The sequence below is a fragment of the Crocodylus porosus genome, unplaced genomic scaffold (assembly GCF_001723895.1).
Source record: "Crocodylus porosus isolate Cpor-Errol unplaced genomic scaffold, CroPor_comp1, whole genome shotgun sequence".
In the NCBI taxonomy this organism is placed as follows: Eukaryota; Metazoa; Chordata; order Crocodylia; family Crocodylidae; genus Crocodylus; species Crocodylus porosus.
This window is the reverse complement of record NW_017728909.1, coordinates 68,076,851-68,084,218: the sequence shown is the minus strand read 5'-3', so window position 1 is coordinate 68,084,218 and position 7,368 is coordinate 68,076,851.

Genomic DNA, 7,368 nt, shown 5'->3' with positions numbered 1-7,368 from the left:
ATGTCATATATCTTGACTTCAAAAATGCCTTCGATCTGGTATCTCATGATCACCTCTTGGCAAAACTGGCTAACTGTGGCCATGATCCGTTGCCTGGGGAATTGGCTCTGCAGTAGGACCCAGAGGTTGGTGGTTGATGGAAGTCAATTGTCATGGTACACTGTGACCAGAGGGGTCCCTCAAGGCTCTGTCCTAGGGCCTATACTGTCTAACATCTTTATTAATGATGTGGACATTGTTGTCAGAAGCAGACTGGCCAAGTTTGCCAATGAAACCAAACTGTGGGGTAAAGCATCCATACCTGAGGACAGGGGGGTGACCCAGGCAGACCTTGACAGGCTCATGAAATGGGCGGATGAGAACCTGATGGTGTTTAACCCTGAAAAATGCAAGGTTCTCCACCTTGGGAGGAAAAACCTGCAGCATGCTTATAGGCTCAGCAGTGTTATGCTGGCTAGCACTACGGACGAAAGAGACTTGAGGGTCATGATTGACCACAAGATGAACATGAGCCTTTACGATGATGCTGTGGCTAGCAAAGCAAGCAAAATGGTGGCTTGCATCCATACATACTTCTCAGGCAAATCCCAGGAGGTGATTCTCCCGTTGTACTTGGCCTTGGTGAGGCTGAAGCTGGAGTACTGTGTCCAATTTTGGGCTCCACTATTCAAAAAGGATGTGGAGAAGCTTGAGAGAGTACAGAGGAGAGCCATGCACATGATCAGAGGTCAGGAAAACAGACCTTATGAAGAGAGGCCAAGAGCCATGGGACTCTTCAGCCTAGAAAAGCACAGGCTCAGGGGTGATCTAGTGGCCACCTATAAGTTTAGCAGGAGTGCTTACCCAGATCTGGAGGAATGTTTGTTCACCAGCGTGCCCCAAGGGATGACAAGGTCGAATGGCCAAAAACTCCCCCATGACTGTTTCAGGCTGGATAGAAGGAAGAACTTCTTTGCTGTCCAAGCCCCCAAAGCCTGGAACAGACTGCTGCCAGAGGTGGTTCAAGCACCTACTTTGAACACCTTCAAGATACTTTTGGATTTTTATCTTTCCGGGATCCTATGATCCCTGCTGACTTCCTTCCCCTGGGGCAGGGGGCTGGGCTTGATGATCTTCTGAGGTCCTTTCTGGCCCTAGTGTCTATGAATCTATGATGCTGGGGAGAGCCACTTGACTCATGGGGTTTTCCATGCTTCCCTCTTTCCACCTGCAGTGGCAGGGTAAGCCCAGGGTAGGCCCAACCATGCACAAGGGAGGTTGGGGTGGAGATCCCCCAGGCTCCTGCAGCAGGGGACACCAGGGCTTGGGGGGAAATCGGGCTGACGGGTGCAGACAGGACTCAGGCCAGGGAGTGACTCGGGCTTTGCTCTGTGATGATAGCCTAGGGGTGGGGCTTGCTTGGCTCAGCTGAAGCAGACAGCATGGCCAAGACTAGCCTGGGCACAAAGCATCCTTGATGGTGGGGGACTGAGATGTAATTTGTTTTGGGAGGGGATCTAGGACAAAAGTTCAATAGACCATTTTAATCAAATGCGATTCAATCTGATACTATGTTCAACCAAGTCTATCTTAAACTGGGTTCAGCCATTTTGATGCTACTCTATGTGCACCGAACTTCTGTTCTGTTACAGGTTTAAACCAGCTTCCAACCACTTATGTCAGTTTATGTGCAACTTATGTCCCTCACCAGGGAGTTCCAGGTTCCAGCGATGTGCTTTTATTTAACAGTTTCATCATTCAGCAGCTTAGCAGATGATAATAGCTTCCATGTCTTAAACCAGTGAACTCCTTTACCCTGCTGCTGCAGGACCTTTCTTTAGCCTACTTTCTGCTAGACATTGGCAGGGTGCACAAGATATTGCGGGGCCACATTGAATAAAGGCCTTGTTACATGGTAATTATGGGCAGCTTCTGGAGCTCTTAACCCCTGCTCATTAACACCTGAAACTGGCTTTAAGCCCTCATCAGTTACTGCACTCAAGGGCAGGATTATCTCTGATTATCAGTCAGGATCCCTGGGGCTGGGTTCACGCTGGCCCCCTAGTGGTTGGGTGGACCCAGCAGGGAGGCCCTTGGGGTTACTACACAGTAGTGTGTTTACATGTGTGTTACTGCACAGTAACTGATCAGGCATAAATTTGATACCTGAATGATGCAGGTATCAAATTTACACTCAAGTTAGCATAAGTTGCCATATTTACTCATTTATACTCTTCTGTGGAAACCAAACTTATGTTATGGTGTTACCCAGCTCATGTTACACTAAAGCGCAGCCACTCTAGGCTACACCTTAGTGTAAACACCACCCTTCCCCCACCTTCTCCCTCCCCATTCTCTTCTGGCTGGGATTGGGCCATTGCCCCACCTCTCCAATACCCCAGATCTTTGATCACTGCCCCTTCTCCCCACTTACTTGTGGCTGCTCATGCTATCTGTCCAAGGGAAGCAAGCAGGGAAGGGTTAAACTGCCTACCCAGCTGCTACTGCCGTTACTCTCTGGGCCAGAAGAGCAGTAGCCTGGCAGCACTGGCAGCTGGGCAGGCAGATTAATAGACAGATGGACATCTGTGGCTCCCCTGAAAGATGGTTGGTGGCCATAAGTAAATGATGCCCCAGAGGGTGGGGGGAGGCAGGAGGGAACCCTGAGGAACAGGGTGGGGAGCTCTGGGGGTGAGGGGAGCCAGGAGGCAGAGGGAAGCCCAGAATGGGCCCAAAGTGTGACTGCTCCAAGCTCGAGCTAACGTGAACACCCATCAACATTTGTGCAGCTTCCAGTGCAAGGTGTAACAAGACCCTAACAGATGAAAAAAAGAGGGAACCATCCTTTACTCCAACATAAATATGGAGAGGCACTCCTCCCATCCCCACTATCATCAAATATTTGATTTTGAGAAAACATCTTATTTTATGTGTACACAACCTTGGGGAATTTCTGCAATGATCTTCCTAGTCAGAAAAATAAGACAATTATGACAATAACTTTTTTTTTAACTCAGCAACAATTTGCCTGTCCCCATTTCCATTGGTATTTGCAATTGTTTTTCATCAAAAAGAGCATTAAAAAAAAAAGATATTGACATGCAATGCCTAGCAGCAGCGGCATAAGAAGCAATATTTGCACCCTGGTCAGAGAGCCTGGAGAGCAAGGAGGAGGTTGAGATGACTGCTAGAGAATCTTACGTGACACAAGGTGCTCCCTGCTGCCGCTGTACAGGCTCCCCAGTTGGTGCCCTACTCATTCACCCCTAGTTATGCTACTGGTTAGGACTAAAAAGGTACAGAAAAGCGATCATGTTCTACCTTTTAAAATGGCAGCATTTCAGCGATGTTTGGGGATCGCTACGTTGTATATTTTGGATTCACTGGGTGTGTCTACATGTACATTTACACTGGCTTAAATTTACTGTGCCATAGATTACCGCACAGGAAATGGGAATAGGCTGAAATCTACGTGTGCAGGAGACCTGGGACTAAATTTAGTCCCTGGTCAGAGCATCCTGCCATGTGTCCCTGTGGCTGCCTGGGAGAGCTCCAGCATCTGGCTACTTGACTGCCAGCCCTTGGAACTAACTTTAGTCCCAAATTGAAGACAGATCCAGCTGCTGGCACTTGGGACTAACTTTAGTTCCAAGCTGAAGCCAGGAGAGGTGACCAGTCAGGATCCCTGGGGCTGGGTTCACGCTGGCCCCCTAGTGGTTGGGTGGACCCAGCAGGGAGGCCCTTGGGGTTACTACACAGTAGTGTGTTTACATGTGTGTTACTGCACAGTAACTGATCAGGCATAAATTTGATACCTGAATGATGCAGGTATCAAATTTACACTCAAGTTAGCATAAGTTGCCATATTTACTCATTTATACTCTTCTGTGGAAACCAAAGTTATTTTCTTTCTTTAACTTACAAGTGGTAAGAATAGGGAAGATGATGATTATCAATTTAGAATAGGAAAGAACAGGTTAAACTTCAGATTGGGCATGAATATATAGACATCTGCCCATACTGTGCAGTAATTTCAGTTGCTGTGCAGTAAATGCACATGTGTAGATGTGCCAGTTCACTAGGAGAGACATAATAGCAGCTGTGGCTATTATTACTTGTACTCTGATGCGGGCCAATTCAGCACAAGCTCATTCTGGAGTTCAGCTGAATCACTAGGGTTGATGTTTTGTCTCTTAGTCATCGAGTGGATGTGTTTCTTTACTGGTCTAAGTAAAATACAGAGCACTTCCAGGAAGTTGGAGAAATATGTAGTGTTACAATGATTAAGGTACTATATATCTGGTATTACTTGATCACTTTGAGTGTGTTCTGAATTTAAGAATTAAGAGTCCCCTAGTACAGAAAGGAGCGTTTTATAGATATCTGTGTTGTAACTGCAGGAATACTAAGATATACGTTATTTTTGGAGCAGGTAAAGCAGAAAGTTTGGGTGAGTGCATTAGTTAGAAAACCCCAGAGATCTCTCAGAACCTTCAAGGGTAATTTATTTATCGCAGGAGAGGATTTAGAAGCTTTAGTGTTCCTACAAGTGCAGCAGCCTTGAAAACATACAACAAGAGTGACTGATGGAAGCCTAGTTTCCTGAAATACAAGTTTTACTATTGCATTACACACTTCTCTTCATCCCATCTTAATTAAAACTCTCCTTTGCTGCTCTCTATATGCCACTTAACTTTGTCACAAGGTATTTCATGTCATAAAAGATGTCACGGCAAAGAGCAGGCTTGTTCATAATCTGAAGGGGGAGGAGGCAAAATTAATTTACTGGCCTGTTAAAATGTATTTTTATTTAGAGACAGGAATGTGTGAGCAGGTGGGGGAGGGAGAGAGGAAAGTTGGTTTGCACTGTGCTGATCAGATCCACACCTTTAGCTATCAATAAGGTTGTGCAGCCCTACCTATAATAATTAGGAAAAAAACAGAAAAGCGTTGGCAGAATGAACTTTTGGCAAATTAAGACATGAATTAAATTGTAGGTGTATCCTATATTTTCAATTATTTGCAGCACTAATGATGAAAGTTCCAACTTATTCATTAATGATGTAAGACAGAGGTGTCAAAGATATAGCCTAAGAGTCAGATCCAGCCCGCTAAGCCATATCATCTGGCCCCCAGTGCTGTTTGCAGGTCTCAGATTGCCCCCAGGCAGTATGTAAGGTGCTCTGGATGGCCCCATGCACCGCACACGGCACCAGCTGCAGCTCATGTCCTGGAGTGGTAGAACAGCTGCCACATGCAGCACAGCCTCACAATGGCCAATTGCTGCTCCAGGGCCATTTTACCCAGGGTGACCACTCTGCTGCTCTGCCACCGTGCACTACGGATGCACTGCAGCATCTCTGGGGCCATGGAACACAGCTCCAGAATGGCAAAAGCAGGACCATGCCACATGTGCCCACTCAATCCAGAACAAGGAGCCAATGAGTTTGACACTCCTGACCCAGAAAAATGTTTGATACCCAAATATAGAAACAGTTTTAGTAATTTAAGCAACATAGATCATCCTTAAAGCAATTTAAATACATGAGAGTGGTCAGTGGAGTGGCTGATGGATTGGAACCTAGGCAGAAACTGTGTCACAAAGTAGAGTGAGATGTCTTGCCATTAAGACTTCTACTCACACAGTGGGTAGACATAGATGTAGACATAATGGCAGCATTTCAGGTCTTCCCCTCAGCAGTGAAGAGGAAAGGCTGAAGGAGTACAATTAGGCTGGCACATACCACGATATTAATGTCCTGCTGTCGTGTCTGCTGTTGACGGATGCTGGTTCTTTTAACACAGAATTTTGTACGCTGATTTTATCTTCCAAGCATGACCAATGTCTACTATAAGTAGGGAATATTTGACTATTTCAAAATCCTTTCCAAATTTCCCTTTGGGTTAAACCACTGAATGAAATGATGAGACATCTGAGTTCTGTCCCCACCTCTACTTTGCTGTGTAACCAAGTGTAAATTCTTGATTTTACAATTGTTAATTACTACTATTTATTGAGATGGTGGCAGCCCATAGAAACCCACATCCCATTGAGGTAGAAACTGCACAAACATGACAACAAGCTTACAATCTAATCTTTGTGCTTCTCATCTGTAATGTCCTGTGAGTGAGATTTTAAAATAACTGGTCAGAGACAAGCTTGCACATTTCATTAAAAGACATTAACTTCCAACTTATTGGGGCATGTTTGAAAATCTCACCCAGTTTCTTCATGTATAAAATTAGGAATACATGTTTAAAACACTGAGAACCAAGGACTGGGCATTGATATTGACTTTATGGCATGTTAAAATCTGCCGGATTCTTGTAATTCTTTCTTCACACTACAGGTGATAACGACCCTCCTCTCTTTTGATATGTCTTAATCGGTCATCATTCAAGTTTCTTTTCTTCTGCTAGCTGTTTATCTGCTATCCCTGGGGATTTTTCCCTCCCCAGTCTCACAGCCCTACTATTGCTGTGGCTGCTTCTTTCTTCAGACTTCATTAAGAGTGCCTGGCATTCAAAAGTTTGCCTAACTTTATTTCAACTATGCATTTGGTCCACTAAAAGATATCTCACAACAATATTTGCTTCCCTTAAACACTTGTTATCATTACAGTGTGATTATTTATTGAGAGAAGGAATACTGTGTTCCTATGGGTGTGAGCAACCATTCCCCACACCTGGTCTAGGTTTAGCCTGGTCAGGCAGCGGGAATAGCACAGCCCTGGGTCTGGGATGAGCAACTGAGCTTCCCAGCAAATTTAGCACTAACTTAGATGAGCCCGCCATTTTTTTAGTTGAATTAAACCCTCTAAATGCTTGCATGAGTGGGCAGATTAGGTCAATCTAAATGTAATGCCTGGGGACAGTAAGTTTACCATAATAGCATAGCCTTAGAGTTGCAATCTATCTCTGCTTCCTAGTGAGCCAGTGTGCCCTGGTGACAACAGATGATGCCTGGCATAGGAACATGGCAACACAGCAACTTGGTGAAGACTGTTCGTAACCCTTCACTGATACCCAAAATCCAGATAGTCATCACTGTGGAGAATGGAGGCTTATGTAATGTTATGAACTCTCATAATGTTATTGGGAGTCCAATGATATCTAGAGTTTTAGTTGATGCTCAAGCTCTTGTTTTGCTCAGTGCTTGGAACCTTATGATTATGTGACAATGTCAATTTTCATTTTTTTAAAATAGTAAGTTCCTATCCCTCCTGGTTGCAGACAAAACTTGAATACCCAATATGCTTATTTTAAAATGAAAGCAAATAAAAGAAACCCCAATGTGGATCTGGCTAACTATAGGCCCATTAGCCTGACTTCTATCCTGGGGAAGATCTTAGAAAAGTTTATTAAAGAGGCCATCCTTAATGGACTGGC